At 37.4% G+C, this 18,868-nt stretch overlaps 1 gene segment (V, D, J or C); it reads left to right on the top strand.

Moving 5' to 3' along the window:
• Nucleotides 1–18,868, top strand: part of LOC127677978 (Ig kappa chain V-VI region NQ2-48.2.2-like) — a 54,252-nt gene that overhangs the window by 34,801 nt on the left and 583 nt on the right.

Genomic DNA, 18,868 nt, shown 5'->3' with positions numbered 1-18,868 from the left:
AAGGTCTCTGTATTTTCTTGCTGGAGCATCTCTCACACTTCTTCAAAGCACAGTTGACCATGCATCATCCTTTTGAATGGATTCCAACACCTACCACTTTAAGAAATTTATACAGGTAATTCAATCAATATTAAAATAATGTTTCTCTGGAAATGTCGTGTGCATATGGAGGCCTCTGATTTGGACGAGATAGAAAATTAAGATAAAATAGTAAAGCTGAATTTTAGGGCTTCACGTGGCCAGGTTCCTATGTTAAACATTTGATGAGATCTGAGTTAAAAATTCTAGAGTTCTTGTGAAAATTAGCAAGAATCTACTAACAACTGTGTTGTTTTGATTTTGTTGTGGCCCATGTCCAGGGTTTTTCACTCTACCATGGGCACATGAACCATAGTCAAAAAATTCCATTTTTACTTAAATGCTATTCTATTTAAGTGCTGTTGTATTCTGAAAATTATCAGTGTGTTCAGCTTCTGCTCTGGTCCAGAAGAAGATGCCAACCCAGTACATGATTGAGTGCTGAAATGGAAACCAAAACAATATAAACCATGAAATATGTGTGAAAGTTATCTTCATGTATGAAATTTTACACGTTATTTTGGATTTGCTTCTGTTCTCATGATTTGGCCTCCTTTATGTGCAAATGTGCTACAGACACTGTGTTTATCTATAGGACTTGGTTGCAGAACTTTGTCAACATGGTATGACTGTTGACAACAAGAATCATAGCAGCTTTGATTACCTACATGGTTCCTTCATAAAAGTTACTGTTAATACTCCTTAGTAGAGAGGAGCATGAGACTGGAATGATGGCTCAGTAGGTAAAATGGTTACATGATAAGTGTGAAAATATAAATTCAGAGCAATAAAACTGATGTAAAGTTAGAAACAATAGAATACATATGTAGTTCCTTTCTCTCTCTCTCTCTCTCTCTCTCTCTCTCTCTCTCTCTCTCTCTCTCTCTCTCTCTCTCTCTCTCTCTCTCTCTCTTAGGATGAAATGAGAGGAAAAGACTAAAAAATTCCAAGAAACTTTCCAGCAAACTACTCAGGCATATTTTATTTAAGTAGCAAGAGATCATACTTCAAGGTGAAAAAAAGGTCTGACAATCATGGTTGTCTTCCAAACTAATACTTGTGCCATCACAAACCAATATTCATTCATCTGTCTAAACACAGAAAACACAGACAGGCAGTTAGATAGTCAGACAGACATAGAAAGACAGACAGAGACAGAGACACAGAGAAAGACAGAAAGAGAGAGAGAGATAAAAAAAAAACACAGGTCATCAAATTTCACTGAGGATCCAGTCTCTCTCTAAATCCTAACCCCAATATCTATGAATAATTCTGCCCCAACTCTAAATTATTACTGAAATATATATGTGATGAAGGTTCACTGGGATGGATACTATAGTAAACCAGCTTCTGGAACTCATTATCCAAGCAGGAGTGGGAAATATTAGTGATCCAGATCCCTTGAATAGACCACAGTACAGCAAGTTAATAGACCACGTGATCTACTTACATAAATTTGGATGAAAGTCTTTCTTGGTTGTATCAGTATGCTATTTGCTACTGAGAGTCATGTGTGTGCATTTTCCCAGGGAAAATTTCCATAAAGGACTGCAAAGCACCACAGACTGAGTAGCTTGAATATTAGGGCAGATTGTGATATTGGTGATCTGCACAGATTCAAGTCATCAGCACTGCTACTCTGTGATGCCTTTCAACTTGGCTTATTCATGAATGTTTGTTGTTTTTGGATGGTCTTTTATTGATGTTTCTTATTCAAAATCTCTTTGTTTAATATTTATTATTTAAAAATTATGAGTGTTTTTATGTGAAACCATTTGCATGCAGATATATCTTGACTTATGCATATTCAGGAACCTCAGTTCTGGAATGGCCTAAATAATGTTGGTCTGTAGATATTCGTGTGAATAGATTTTGGAATGCTGCTGATGTGTGTGTGTACCCTGCTTATAGTGAACAGTGTCATCCTGGGACAAGTAGCCCTGCACTATATAAGAAAGGTAGTTGAACAGAGATCTTTGATCAAGCCAGCAGGTAATATTCTCTACAGTTGTTTCTATGCTTCCTTTGTTGTGAGGGAGTCCCTGTCTAGACTTCTCTCAGTATGACTCAGGAAGCCTAGACCTTTAAGGGAGAAGTCCAGTATTCTAGAGTAGCATCAGAGATTCCAGTTTTTCTAGAATAAGTCCTCATAGAAGATATCGGTACACGAAGAAAGTTTCTGAACAGAACACCAATAGCGTATGCTCTAAGATCAAGAATTGACAAATGGGACCTCATAAAATTACAAAGTTTCTGTAAGGCAAAGAACACCATCAAAAGGACAAATCGGCAACCAACAAATTGGGAAAAGATCTTCACCAATCCTACATCAGATAGAGGGCTAATATCCAATATATATAAAGAACTGAAGAAGTTAGACTCCAGAAAACCAAACAACCCTATTAAAAATGGGGTACAGAGTTAAACAAAGAATTCTCACCTGAAGAACTTCGGATGGCTGAGAAACATCTTAAAAAATGCTCAACTTCATTAGTCATTAGGGAAATGCAAATCAAAACAACCCTGAGATTTCACCTTACACCAGTCAGAATGGCTAAGATTAAAAAATCAGGAGACAGCATGTGTTGGCGAGGATGTGGAGAAGGAGGAACACTTCTCCACTGCTGGTGGGGTTGCAAATTGGTACAACCACTCTGGAAATCAGACAGGCGGTTCCTCAGAAAACTGGGCACCTCACTTCCAGAAAATCCTGCTATACCACTCCTGGGCATATACCCAAAATTTTCCCCAGCATGTAATAAGGATACATGTTCCACTATGTTCATAGCAACCCTATTTATAATTGCCAGAAGCTGGAATGAACCCAGGTATCCCTCAACAGAAGAGTGGATGCAAAAATTGTGATATATATACACAATGGAGTACTATTCAGCCATTAGAAACAATGAATTCATGAAATTCTTAGGCAAATGGTTGGAGCTGGATAACATCATACTAAGTGAGGTAACCCAGACTCAAAAGATGAATCATGGTATGCACTCACTAATAAGTGGACATTAACCTAGAAAACTGGGATACCCAAAACATAATCCATACATCAAATGAGATACAAGAAGAACGGAGGAGTGGCCCCTTGTTCTGGAAAGACTCAGTGAAACAGTATAGGGCAAAACCAGAACAGGGAAGTGGGAATGGGTGGGTGGGAGGACAGGGGGATAGAAGGGGGCTTATGGGACTTTCAGGGAGTGGGGGGCTAGAAAAGGGGAAACCATTGGAAATGTAAATAAAAAATATATCGAATAAAAAAGTTAAAAAAAAAGAAGAGTACCTTTGCCAGCTTTTATTCTTAATATAATTTCTTATGTAAAAAACATTCCCCTTTAGCATCACAAATGCTGCCTATCCTCAGATACTTAAAATACAATGGCCTCTGTTGTCATCGTTGCACAATTTTGCTGAGAAGGTGGATATTGAGGTTCAAAAGAGCATCCACAGGCACTTCACCAAACCTCTCCAGTGAGTTTCAAACTCTGACTGTGTCTTAGAAATGCTGTCAGCTTAGGAGGTGACTGGAAGCCCAGCTGAGGCAGCACAATCTCAGATCTCAGTTTCTATGAAATTTTTTTGTAATTTCTGTGTTACTGTGGGAGGGAGAGAACCTTATTGACAGTAATAAATTTCAACATCCTCAGAATCCAGGCTCCTCATAGTGAGGTAATAAAAAAGTCCCTGACCAATTGCCATTGAACTTAGATAAAACTCCTGGCTGAAAACTGGGGACATTATACTTCAGGAGCTTTGCAGCTGCCCCTTGTTTCTGCTAGTTCCAATGTATGTAATTGTTAATGTTTTCAGTTACTGAGCAAGTAATGGTGACTTTTCCTCCTTGAGGTGAAAACAGAAGGGATTGGAACTGGGTTATCTGGATATCAGATTATGGTTCCAAGACTGGGATATTAGAAACAAATATCCACATAATTCATGATATCAGGACAGGGTTTTTCTCAAATAGCAATCAGATAGTTTGACTACTGTGATTTAAGAAAAAAAAAAAAAGAGAGAGTCAACACTTCATACCTAGAAGCCAGAGAAGCCCCAGGAATCATGCAAGAACTCTCATATACATACTGAGTCCTAAGTGGGGCTGATCTCAGAACACATCTAGACCTTCAGGAAATAGTCAAAGAGGTTTTCATACTTTGGACACATACAAACCAGGAGGGACTCCTCAGAGGCAAACACAGCTGCAGAACCACATCTAAGTACCTTGAAAAGTTCCTTGTGTCTAAGGGTCTTCATTCCTTTCCAGAGAAAATTGCTTACATGTCAGATTCAAAGACAAGAATCTAGAGTCTATGAGAAGTACATTATTTCAATATATTCTAGGTTCCAATATGTATTTCCTTGCTTCCATTCTACAATCCCTGAAATTGTAACAAAGTCTACAAACTCCTTTTATTTGTCCCAATTTTATATTATGAGATTATGAATGATTTATATTTTCAGTAGTTGCAACACATCTTAGAATGAAGTTGAATTGTGAAACAAAGTTATGTGCAGCATAGTCTCTAAGGAAGGGAAGGAAGTGTCATTTCTAATTTTATGTCTAATTAAATAATCTGATTCCTCTATTTACAACTTCCTTTGCTCCACTAAATCTATCATGGCTAGGCAAGTTTATTTTATATTATTTTATTTTATTTAATGCTATTCTATTCTATTCTATTCTATTCTATTCTAATCTATTCTATTCTCTTTTCTTTTCTTTTCTTTTTTTTCTTTTCTTTTATTTTATTTTGGCTTTTTGAGACAGGGTTTCTCTGTACAGCCCTGAATCTCCTGGAACATACTATGTAGACCAGGCTGGCCTCAAACTCAGATATCCACCTGCTTCTGCCTCTCAAATGCTGGGATTACAGTCATGTGTCACCACTGCCCAGGGTTGTTTTTTCTATATTCCAAATGATTTCCCCTTTCTTGGTTTGTGCCCTCCCCATAAGTCCCATAATCCCTCTTCCCTCTTCCCATTCCCCAATCAACCCCCTTCCACTTCTCTGTACTGGTACTTCCCCTACATTGCTACATCAGGCCTTTCTAGTTCCAAGGCCCTCTCCTTCTTCTTGGGAATCATTTTATATGTTAACTGTGTCTTGGGTATTCAGAGTTTCTGGGCTAATATCCACTTATCAATGACTGCATTCCATCTGTGTTCTTTTGTGGTTGGGTTGCCTCATTTAGGATGATATTTTCCAGTTCCAACCATTTGCCTAAGAATTTATGAATCATTGTTTTAATTGCTGAATAGTAATCCACTGTGCAAATATACCATATTTTCTGTATCCATTCCTCCATTGAGGGACATCTGGGTACTTTCCTACTTCTGGCTATTTTAAATAAGGCTGCTATGAACATGGAACATGAGCCCTTATTGCATGCTGGAGAATCCTCTGGGTATATGCCCAGGAGTGGTATATCAGGGTCCTCTGGAAGTGTCATGCCCAGTTTTCTGAGGAACTGCCAGACTGATTTCCACAGGGGTAACCTTCTTTCATCAAACCGAAAAGAAGATAACCACTCTAGCATAAAAATAACACCAGAAATAACAGGAAGAAATAAATCACTATTCTCTAATATCTCTTAACATCAATGGACAAAATTCCCAAATAAAAAGACATAGACTACAGACTGGATGTGTAAACAGGACCCTACATTTTGCTGCATACAGAAAACACACCTCAGTATCAAAGACGAAGATTACCTCAGAGTAAAAGGCTGGAAACAATTTTACAAGTAAATGGTCTCAGGAAGCGAGCTGCAGTAGCCTTTCTAATATCAGATAAAGTTTGCTTTCAATCTAAAGTCATCAAAAGAGACAGGGAAGGACACTTATTACTGATCAAAGAAAAAACCTCCCCAAAAGAACTCACAATTCTGAACATCTATTCTCCAAATGCAAGAGCACCCTCATTTGTAAAAGAAACTATACTAAAGCTCAAACCACACATTGTACCTAAGACAATAATTGTGGTTGACTTCAACACTCCACTCTCCTCAATGGACCAATGAGGAAAACAGAAACCAAACAGGGACACTTTGAAACTAATTGAAGCTTTGGACCAAATGCCTGGCTTTTTCGTTTTGTGTTTTTTTTTTTGTGTGTGTGTGTTTGTCTTTTGCTAGCAAAGTTATAATTGTCTGAAGCCTCTGAGATGGCTCTATTCTTTCTTTCTTTTTTTTTTTTTTGTTTTGTTTTGTTTTGTTTTTAATTTTTTATTCGATATAATTTATTTACATTTCAAGTGATTTCCCCTATTCTAGCCCCCCCCCCCAACTCTCCGAAAGTCCCGTAAGCCCCCTTCCCTTCCCCTGTCCTCCCTCCCACCCCTTCCCACTTCCCCGTTCTGGTTTTACCGAATACTGTTTCACTGAGTCTTTCCAGAACCAGGGACCACTCCTCCTTTCTTCTTGTATCTCATTTGATGTGTGGATTATGTTTTGGGTATTTCAGTTTTCTAGGTTAATAACCACTTATTAGTGAGGGCATACCATGATTCACCTTTTGAGTCTGGGTTACCTCACTTAGTATGATGTTCTCTAGCTCCATCCATTTGCCTAAGAATTCATGATTCATTGTTTCTAATGGCTGAATAGTACTCCATTGTGTATATATACCCACATTTTTTGCATCCACTCTTCTGTTGAGGGATACCTGGGTTCTTTCCAGCATCTGGCAATTATAAATAGGGCTGCTATGAACAGAGTAGAGCATGTATCCTTATTACATGGTGGGGAATCCTCTGGGTATATTCCCAGGAGTGGTATAGCAGGATCTTCTGGAAGTGAGGTGCCCAGTTTGCGGAGGAACCGTCAGACTGATTTCCAGAGTGGTTGTACCAATTTGCAACCCCACCAGCAGTGGAGGAGTGTTCCTCTTTCTCCACACCCTCTCCAACACCTGCTGTCTCCTGAATTTTTAATCTTAGCCATTCTGACTGGTGTAAATGAAATCTTAGGGTTGTTTTGATTTGCATTTCCCTAATGACTAATGAAGTTGAGCATTTTTTAAGATGCTTCTCCGCCGTCCGAAGTTCTTCAGGTGAGAATTCTTTGTTTAACTCTGTACCCCATTTTTTAATAGTGTTGTTCGGTTTCTGGTGTCTAAATTCTTGAGTTCTTTATATATATTGGATATTAGCCCTCTATCTGATGTAGGATTGGTGAAGATCTTTTCCCAATTTGTTGGTTGCCGATCTGTCCTCTTGATGGTGTCCCTTTGCCTTACAGAAACTTCTGTAACCTAAGAAGTAAATGGAAGAAGACCTCAAAAAATGGGAAAACCTCCCATGCTCATGGATCGACAGAATCAATATAGTTAAAATGGCCATTTTGCCAAAAGCAATATACAGATTCAATGCAATACCCATCAAAATCCCAACTCAATTCTTCACAGAGTTAGAAAGAGCAATTATCAAATTCATCTGGAACAACAAAAAACCCAGGATAGCTAAAACTATTCTCAGCAGCAAAAGAAAATCTGGGGAATCAGTATCCCTGGCCTCAAGCAATACTACAGAGCAATAGTGTTAAAAACTGCATGGTATTGGTACAGTGACAGGCAGGAGGATCAATGGAACAGGATTGAAGATCCAGAAATGAACCCACACACCTATGGCCACTTGATCCTCGACAAAGAGGCTGAAAAACATCCAATGGAAAAAAGATAGCCTTTTCAACAAATGGTGCTGGTTCAACTGGAGGGCAGCATGCAGAAGAATGCGAATTGATCCATCCTTGGTCTCCTTGTACTAAGCTCAATCCAAATGGATCAAGGACCTCCACATAAAGCCAGACACTCTGAAGCTAATAGAAAAGAAACTGGGGAAGACCCTTGAGGACATCGGTACAGGGAGAAAGTTTCTGAACAGAACACCAATAGCGTATGCTCTAAGAGCAAGAATTGACAATTGGGACCTCATAAGGCGCTATTCTTAATTAAAAATAACCATGTAAGATATTCCCTACCGTCCTCTAGTTACTGGACTCTCTACACACTCTTTACTTTTTATTAATTTCTTTATTTATTCAGTTTACATCACACTGTTTCCTCAAACAATTCCATACACAAGTTTTGATCTCTCCTTATCATTTCCAGTATTAAATCCAATGTGATTCCAAAGCCTGTATTTTATGCCATAATCAAATCACATAAGCTACATATAACTATTAATTACTAAGTTTAGACAAATACATAAACTTTACAGTTAATCAATACTATGCTTACACCATAATTATGTTTGTAATATTTGTTGTGGTGACAGTGAAAATTAGAAATTAATTTTCAAAAGTTTTCCTGGTTCGCATATTTCTAATCTATAGTAAATAAGGATGTTGTAACCTCATTATATATGGAGGATATCTGTTTATGGACAGAATGTGTTTGCAGGAATTAACACACATTTGCAGATGTGTTTAAACAATTTTTACCCAGTGATTTTATTCTTCCTGAGAGCAAGAGATAGAATTTATATTTGTGATTGCATATGTACAGTTCTTCCATAATTCAGTATCAGTAAGGAAATTCCTGCTTGAATATTTTTGCAATTATTTTTTTTTTCTTGTAGCACTCACTGTCTACCTAGCACAGCATTTCTTCTAGTTTGTAGCTTAGAAATTTATATAACCATTTTGTTAATTTTTTCCATTTGTCCAGGAAGGGGAGCAAGCAACACACATTTATTTAGTCAATGTCATCATACACAAACCATAATTATTTAAATTTAGAAACATTAGATTCAAGTTCATAGGCTCCTGATTCACATTCTGACTCTAAATAACACCTTCTGCCTTATAATTTATTGCAGAGTGTCCTTGGCACATTCAATATTATACAGATGATGGAATCTAGCAGTGCGGAAAATTCACTATCTTTAGGAAACCAAAATAAACCCCTTCAAGGTCTGACATTTCGGGGAGTGGGGGGCTAGAAAAGGGGAAATCATTTGAAATGTAAATAAAAAATATATAGAATAAAAAAGATAGAAAACAGAGTCAGAATGAAGAAAAATATTTTTGGGGGCTGTAAAACAATTAAACTAAGGTCATGAAAGGGAACAGATGATTTATTGCAGGTTCAAGGACAAAAGATAAAATATTGACTGAGTTTATCTAGCTAAAACTTTATTGTTAACTTAGACTTGAGAATTAAAGTCATAACCTTTCAGTGAACTTATGGTGTGAGTTACAGAAAATCAATGTCTAGATAGATAACTGCTCTTAATAAGAAACTATATAATCATCTCTGTTGTAAATTTCTTATTCATTTTATGTTTGAATTCACACTTAAACTTAGGTGAGCTTTTGAGATAGACATCATGTGATCATGTATTTGGAGAAAATGTATAAACAACGGAGAACAATAAGAAGAGTAGCAGATTTTCTTAGAAATTAAGACAGAGCATCATAGATATCTAGGGAGCATATATTCTGATAGGTTTTGTCCCCTTTTCATTTTCTCTTAGAAATAAAGATTCCTTTTAAAATATGCTCCCCAATTTTTTTCCTGTCAGTAACTTTTCCTAGCAGACACAGAGTTAAATAAACTGCCTTTACTTAATCACACATCTGGTTCTTTTATGTTTGTTTGATTGCTTGCTTGCTTTGGTTTTTATTAATCTTTAATTCACTTACATTTCAAATGATAACTCTCTTTTCAGTTTCCCCTCCAGAAAACCCCTAGGAATTTTCCCAGAGGCCTGTAGCTTCTGGCTTCAGTGTAACTTGTAAGACAGGTAAAACTTCTGGCTGGGACAACAGCATTTTCTAGAAAAATCTTTCTGAGCTTTATATTATATTAGACTTATTCCATGCCCATATTATGCAACTCAAAGATCTCAGATAGTGGCTGCATGTGTGTTCAAATGAAACTGAAAGTAAAAATCACACCTTGTTTTCTGATTAATTTATTCAAGCAAAGGAGAAAGTCAGTAAATTTCTGTTAGTGCCTTCTATTACTCAGACTGCCTGAAACATGTATCTTATTATTTTGTTCTGGTGACTCAAAGATATTTCCACTAAGATAATCTAGGCTTTCATTAACCCACTCAATTCTTAGTAGTTAAGTTGGGCTTGTATTCAGTTATCTTACCAGCCTTTCTGTTTTAGTTCATGGCCCATTAAGAATTGTGGTGCCATGTTTTCTAGAAAATATGCATTTTACAATATCTAACAGTGTCACTGTTTAATCAAAATGAGTGGGAACAGAACAGAATGAATCTTCTAAATAATCACTATACTTTCACTTCTAACTGTATCTGCGTTAAATAGTGTCCCCTAGGGATTCCACACATAGCAACTATTGCTGGGTCCCTAGAGGGCAGACAGTTTTCCATGTGTATGGTAGAAGATAATGAGCAGCTGAACTTCTTCATCTTGGCTCTGTGATATTTGCTCCTCTAAACCTTGCATAAGAATGCAAAATAAGAAAAAGGACTTCTAGATGCTTCCTCTCACAGAGGATATCTTTAAATATACCAAAGAATTTGATCCTATTATCCAAGTGCAGAGGAAATCTTTTTATTCAGGGATAACACACACACACACACACACACAGAGAGAGAGAGAGAGAGAGAGAGAGAGAGAGAGAGAGAGAGAGAGAGAGAGAATGTATTACATATATACATATATAATATTATATATTCATATACATTACATAGCACAATTACAATGTTGCAGATGTGAAAATTTATAAGATTATAATCTATTTTCCAGTTACTTGGTTGTTTATACTGGGCACTGAAAAACTGTCATCTGAAAATGTAATCCCACTTGGATTACATGTATTCTTGTTAAAAGACATGTACTACAACTTGCTATTAAAATCTGGTTTGTAATATCTCTCCTGGCTTTGGTTGTCTTGTATTGAAATTCATCTTCCAATTCCTAGTCAGAGAGACCTTACCTCATATCAAGGCAGCATTTATCTAATGCACATGGCAGAGTAAGAAATCCAAAGCCATCTTTAAATAGTGTTGAAGCATGTTACAAAACCTGAAAATGCCTGAAAAGAGAAAAGATTGGGCCAACACAAATATGTAAATTTGCTTGGGTCTGGTTTGTTCTGTAGTTTGGGTTGTCTGAGCCTTTTATCACTTCTGTTTCAGTACTAGATGCTAGTCTAAGCCAATGTTTACTTGGCTCTGTGGTGGACTAACAATTGTACAAATGTAAACCTTGGTAGGAATAATGGGAGGCATTACTGCAAATTTTAGGAATGTAGCAATTCAACTGCTTTGTAAGTAACCAGAACAAACACATATCCTCATCTAGATGGATTTACTGGGACTGAATAGATAGAATATTCAATGGTTAAGAGAATAGATATCCATTCAGATGTCCTGTGTTTGGTCCCTAGCATCCACATTTGGTAGCTAAGAACCACCTATAATCAGTTCCAATGTCTCCCACCTGCTTCTTTTAATCTCAATTTAATACATATGTAATACACACATACATATAAATAAATGCAAAGACAGCCTTAAAAATGTAAGTTTGTTGTTTTTATTCTTGAGTTATTTGTCTCATCCCAGTTTGGAATAAATATTTGTAATGATCTACCAAGGAAATGCATTTAATAATTTCAAAAATGTTGAAATAACTATTCCACAGCAGTTCTAATACAAATTATTAGAAAATTGATCAAGATGGAAAATATTTCTTCTCCTTGTAAAATAGATAGCACAGGAATATATTACTAAACAAAGCTTCCATAACTTCCTAATTCCAGTACATCATGGATAATGCATGGAGCATGGAGGTTTAGGCATCATTGAAATAACTTTAATTCATTACATTTGTCTTTTTACTTGAAGGAACAACTTCTACTTTATTATTAGTGATTTTAGTCTCTAACAATGTCAGCCTACTACTTCAGATGAAAACATGACAAATCATATCAAGTTACTCAATGAATCTAGCTTTTAAACTACTCACTAATAGTGAAAAATATATTTATTGTGTGGCTACTATTTTTAAAGAGCCACTTTATTAAGGCCTGTGAAGGTAGCAATCACCGGGGATTAGAGAGTGCCCTAATGAATAGAAGCAGAATAGAAGCAGCATAGAAGCAGAAATGCAGTGGGTTTGTTTGGTTTATAATGAATGATATGATTTAACCTCATAATTGAAGGCAAGTTTAGAGATATGCTGAATTTTTATAATGCGAAAATTAAAGATAAATAAATCATTCCTTTCAATAATGATTCATTTATAAATTATGGGTCCTGTTGATGTCTGAAAAATTCTTTTATACCCAGAGAAGTTATCAGCTATATCTCTATTCACACAATGAAACACATATTCAAATCTCTATTAAAATGTGCATGAGTTTAACATTATATCTTGGATTCTATCCCAGATCATCATTGTTTATTCAACTCTCTTTTCATAGAAATATCCCCCTTTTCTAATGTGAGACTCATTCTTACTTCTATTCCTCAATTTTCCCAATATGTTCATGTAAAATAATATCCAGTTTTTACTATCTTGTCCATATCACTTTCAAAGATATTCAGGTATAAAAAGAACCAAGGATATATAATCAAATATTCCACCAACATATTTCTCTTCTTTTATAGGTGTCTTCTTTATACTCCCTGATCATGACTAATGTTTAGGTGACCCCGTACACAGTCAATAATCTTTTCTGTCCATCCTTCTTAATCACAAGACCCAATATGTTCTTATATTTCTTTGTAAGGACATGATTGTTGTATTTCCTGAAGAAAAGCACACCATTTCTTGTCACTGTCCTCTCTGTTAACTTGTCCAAACCATAAATTCTAATGATATACATTAATAATTGATTTCTCTTAGCAGTGTAAGACATTGGAAAATGGCAGAGTAGATAGTTTTAGGAAATACAGTGTGTTTAAAGTTGTGAATGCACATTGTTCAGTTGAAGAACTTTATCCCAAAAGAAAATTTTTGTGTGTTAGGAATGGATAGTGAGCATAAGAAATAACACGAGGTGTCTAAAAACATCAGTACTAGATGACTTAAGCAGAATCTATATTGAGGAGTGAGTCAAATCTGCCTGTGGTTGACTACTATGCAAGCTGTTCAACAGAACAAACACAGATGGATTAAGACAAATCACATTGTTGCTAAAACTCAAATTAATGAAAGTAAAATGCTATTTACATAACTCAAAAGGAAGTAGTCTCTATGGTAGACAGATAAATACATGTTATATATAAAAAAATTGAACATCACTCCTTTATCTGGATACATCTGCAACCCTTAGTGAGTTTTATCAGTCCTGCAGATGTGCCCAACCTTGCTAAGTCCCTGGAGATTTGCATTTGCTAAGAGTATAAACCAGCCCCATGAAAAAATCCTATATGCCTCTAGTAGCCTATGTAGATGTCAGTTGCAATCAGGGCAAATCATGGCTATGACAATTTCTGCTCAGCTCTTAGGGCTATTGGCACACTGGATCACACTTAAGAAAGGATGGCATTGGGAATTTATTTCAATTGCCATTGTCATTGTTGTTGGGTTTTGTATGCTTTTCCTGTAAACCACAATATAATAATTTCTTATATTTTCATGTTCTCAGGTATATCATGTGACATCCAGATGACCCAGTCCCCATCATTTCTCTCTGCATCTCTAGGAGACCAAATTATCATCAACTGCAGGGCCAGTAAGGATATTAAAAAGTATTTTGCTTGGGTTCAACAGAAGCCAGGGAAGGCTCCTAGAATGTTGATTCATTTTGCATCCATTTTGCTACCTGGGGTTCCAGAAAATTTCAGTGGCAGTGGGTCTGGTAAGGATTTTTCTCTCACAATCAGAAACATGGAGTCTGAAGATGCTGCAATGTATTACTGTCTACAGTATTCTGAGCACCCTCCCACAGTGATATGTCATAATAAAAACCCCTAGAGAAGCCAAATTATGAGACTTCCCTGAGCTTGCTTGTTTGTAGTCTCTGTTTCCTGAGAGGGTTCATTAGATGTATTCAAGCTCCAAGATTTTCTCTAAGATTTGAAAAAGGATATACAAGAAATTTCTTTGCTGCTTAAACATACTCAATATCAATAGCATAAATATAATTATGCTTCATATTAGATTCCTTCAATTCAGAGGTAACTGTACCTGAAACACCTGATATGTAGTAGTTGATAATCATGTATCAGAATGGAAGTCCCTACAGATAGTAAAAGCTGGGGGTTTAATTTTAGGAAATTAGAGTGCACTACAGGCATTAACTGAAATGAAGAGATAAGTGGTCACAGAGGAGTATACTAGTAGCAGAGAATGTTCTATTGTTTTCCTCTAAGTCAGCATTTACCTATCAAAGATATATAGCCAAATAGTGAAAGACTTATATATGTGAAATTTCTATAACTAAGAAAAAACACTGCTACCAAGACAACTTAAAAAAAGAATTAATTGGTGCTTATGTTTATAGATGGTTAGAATCCATGACAATGTAGCAAAGTCATGGTGTCAGTAACAGGAAAATGAGAGCACAAACTGGAAATAAGCCCAGCCCCAAGGGCATAAGTCATCCAGCACGGGCATACATTTAAGCCTCCCTAAACAGTGCAATCAATTCAAGACTAAGTCTTTGTTCTCCTTTCCTCCAGTCAAGAGACTGGAGGGCACAGGAAGAATATAGAGGTCAGATGGGATGGGTTTCAGGAGGGTAGGGACAACCTTGTGTAGACATGAGTGTGAGGAGAATGTATGGGATATGGAACAGTTTGTGGGTGGATTTCGGTGTGCAATAAAATCTGGAGTATAAAAATTAAATAAATAAATAATTTTAAAAAATAAAATGAGTAGACTACCAAGATCAATCTATTGATCAAAAGTAACTGTTTCTAAAATTCCAATATCATTCTTTACAAAAATAAAAATAAAAAGGCATTATAAGTTATTTAGGAGTATAAAAGATATCAAACACTAAACACAGTCCTGAGCAAAATGAACAATGCCTAAAGTACCACCACATCTGATTTTGTATTGAAATACCGATCTATAGTAACAAACCAGGCTAAGATTATCAGAAAATGCATTTAGATTAAGGGAATTTAATTAAGAACGCAGACGTGAACTCATGAAGCTACAGCTATATGCCCTTTTAAAAAGTTGTCAAAATATTACAGAGAATATGTAGACTATTCTACAAATGATACTGTAAAAACTGGATGGATATCCACGTAATGAGCAAAAAATTGGATCTTACTATCATTATGAAAAGTAACTCAATGTAAACAGGCAACCTCAGGATGTGGGAGGTAGAAGCAATCTCCAGAATGTACCTGAGTCCTAGGAGGTAAGAGACTCTAAGGACCCTAAGGGAGGTACCTTAGATGAAATGCCCTGCAGTGGATAAAGGGAACTTGTAGAGCCCACCTCCAGTAAACAGAAAGGGCATCAAATGAGGGATACTGTTGCCACTCCACAGCCAAAATATCTGACCTAGAATTGTTCCTAACTGAAAGAACTCCAAGGACAAAAATGATGAAGAGCCTGAGGAAAAGGAGGTACAGTGATAGGCCCAAGTAGGTTTTAGGTTATGGGGAGGCCCTAATGCCTGACACTATTACTGAGGCTGAAGACAAAATGGGGCCTATCATGACTGCCCACTGAAAGACCCAACAAGCAGGTGAAAGAGTGAGATGCAGATATTGATACCCATCTAGTGTACAGAAGCTGTTGATCCCTGTGGTTGAATTAGGGAAAAGCTGGAAGAATCAGAGGAGGTCGTCCGTATAGAAAGACCAGCAGTCTCAACTAAACTGGATCCATGAGATCTCTGAGATACGGAGACACTAAACAGGCAGCAAATACCAGCTAATATGAGCCTCCCATTACATATACAGCAGAGGACTGCTGGGTCTGGACTCAGAGCAGATGGAGCTAGCCCTCAGGAGACTTGAAACCGCAGAGAGTGGGGAGGTCAGGTAGGGTGAGGGGGGCTTGGTGGAGGTGACATCCTCTTGGAGACACATGGGGGAGGAAGAAGCATGTGTGGAACATAGAACAGTTAGAGGGTGGACCAAGAAGGGGATAAAATCTGTAGTGTAAAGAAAATATTAAATAAAATCTTTTTTTAAAAGAAAAGAAAATTAACTCAAAATGGATCTCATATATGTATGTATATGTGTGTGTGTATGTGTGTGTGTGTATGTATGTGTGTATGTGTGTCTGTGTGTGTCTGTGTGTGTAAAACTCAAAACAATAATTGATAGTGGAAATAGTTCAAGATATCACACTACAACAGAAGTTCTGTACTCAATATCTATTCATACCAATAAACATAGACATAAATATACACAGGCTAGTGGAAATGACAACTGAAAATCAGGATTTCCATTCAAGAGGTATATGAATCAGGGAGAGATGTTATGGGATTGGGATTTCCTGAGCAGGGCAGGAAAGGGGATAAAATTTGAAAGGAAAATAAAGAAAATATCCAATAAAAATCCCTAGAGGATGGAAATACTTATTACAATAATGAATTGGATATCTTAGCAGTTTGAAAAGGACTAGAATACAAAATTAATCAAAACTCTGTCCCATAATTATTTCTGTCTGAAAGAACATATGTGGGTAAAAAGGAAAAGGAAGGTGCTGCAGCATATGAAAGGACTGTGGCAGGCAAAGCCCTAGGGAATAGGGAAACAGGCAGGACTGCCCAAAGGCCCACAGGGCAGGAAGTGCTGGCATAACCTAGAGGACAAGACTGCCTGGCTAGAGAGGGAGGAGACTGCCTGGTGGGTGGAGCCTTTTATAAAGCCCCAGGTACCTGTTGTGGCTAAGCTGCTTGGCTGCAAGGTGACTTGGATCCTTGCCCTAGCAGCTGAAAATGCTGAGGCTTGCTCCATGTTTTTATGTGACAGGTTTAAAAACAGAGACAGTTCATGGATTTCATGCTTTATTGTTAAAAGAGTAGAGGGAGAAAAGGAGAAAGAGACAAAGAGAAGATAGAGAGATGAGGGATGGACATGACCACGTGAAAGAGGGAGAAAGAAGAGAGACGGGGAGAGATGAGAAAGAGATGAGGGAGTGGAAGGATAGAGAGTGAGGAGGGCCAGGAACCCTCCATTTATAATAAGCTGGGTTACCTGGCAACATCCAGGCAAAGGGTGGGACTCGAAGATATTATCCTAAGTGAGGTAACCCAATCGCAAAAGAACACACATGATATTGCACTCACTGATAAGTGGATATTAGCCTGGAAGCTCAGAAAACCCAAGACACAATTCACATATCAAATGATGCCCAAGAAGTAAAGAGAGGCCCCTGGTCCTGGAAAGGCACTATGCAGCAGTGTATGGGATTATCAGGACAGGGAAGTGGGTAGGGATTGATTGGGGAGCAGGGAAAGAAAAGAGGGCTAATTGGACTTTTGGAGACTGAGGAACCAGGAAAGGGGTGATCATTTGAAATGTAAATAATGAAAGCCAGTGATTTCATGCACCTCTTAATGCAGGTTCCAAAAGTGCTGTTCATAAAAGCTCAGTTTGTCTTTCATTTCTCACAAGGAAAGAACTTTAGTTCAGTGTTTATGTACATACAACTACATCACCATTTAACAAAAGGCAATCTAAATGTCGGCTTCTTTTCAATTAGTAATTAATTTAGCCCATGTGGACTATTTCTTTTTGCATAAATTGCTGATTCATGGGTTAATCAAATGGGAACATGGTATAAATGGCTGATATGTTATTTAAATAAAAGACTAGGGCTTTGTCTACACAGAGAGAACTGCTTGGAGAGCTAAAAGAGCTCTGAGTTTTTTGTTTTTGTTTTTAAGCAGATTTCCTGACTTTGTTTGGATAATGCAGAAAGAAGTCAAAATGCTATCTCAAGGAAGAAGTGGGAGCTATCTTAAGCAGAGAGCTGACTTGAGCAGATAGATGTCTAAAGCTATGAGCTATCTTAAGCAAAGGACAGAGCTGTCAAGAAGCTATCAGCATATAACCCACCATTGACTTTGGGCCATTTCTTCTGCAGTTCTCTTACACCCCTTCCTCAGGACGCCTTCTTTGAGCCTAGGCTGGACTTTGGCATAACTCTATGTGCCACACCTCTCCCTGAATCCCTGTAAGACAGCTGCTACTCAGGAAAATCAGGTTAGATTCCAACAGCATAATTCCTTCCCCAGTGGGTTCCATGGCAATCCCATAACTAGAAATTTTGCCTTGTCCCTCTTAGCTCATTCTCCTGGTCTATACCTCTAACTTCAATCCCAGGCATCAGCAACCACAAGTAATCATGAGAAGAGATGCTCACCACAAATCTCTGCTTGACTGTAGCCCCACTAGGCAAACTGAGCAGCAGTGATGGTAAGTTTTTCCCTGTCCCTTCTAAACTCCATTCTCTAGGCACAGATCTCCCTGTAGCCCTGTGGGACTGCTGCCACTGTTTCTAACAAGCTCTACCTACAGTCCCAGTGGCCCCCTGCAGCTGTCTGTAGCCCCAGAGACCTGCTGCCATCAGACTACAAGACTGGTCAACACAAGTAACAAGGAGATGGCTAAAGGCCAGTTTAAGAACACAATCAAAAGAAGCCAGAGCAATATGTGACTACTGGAACAGAGATGTCCTACTTCAGCAAGCCCAAAAATAGTAATTTTATTCTTTATCTGTGTAGTGACTACAAGTAAGTAGATATTGTACTGAATTAGCCTAGTTTGGCTTAGTTAACAGACCACATGTTTATAAGCCAAGAACTACCTAGACCATATCTTACTATTTGCATATTTCAACTTCAGAAACCACAAATATCTCACAGATGCTTTTAAAGCCATGT

Source organism: Apodemus sylvaticus, chromosome 2, assembly GCF_947179515.1.
Source record: "Apodemus sylvaticus chromosome 2, mApoSyl1.1, whole genome shotgun sequence".
NCBI classification, from domain to species: domain Eukaryota; kingdom Metazoa; phylum Chordata; class Mammalia; order Rodentia; family Muridae; genus Apodemus; species Apodemus sylvaticus.
The sequence above is the reverse complement of the archived record's forward strand: the minus strand, read 5'-3'. Positions and strand labels throughout refer to the sequence as shown.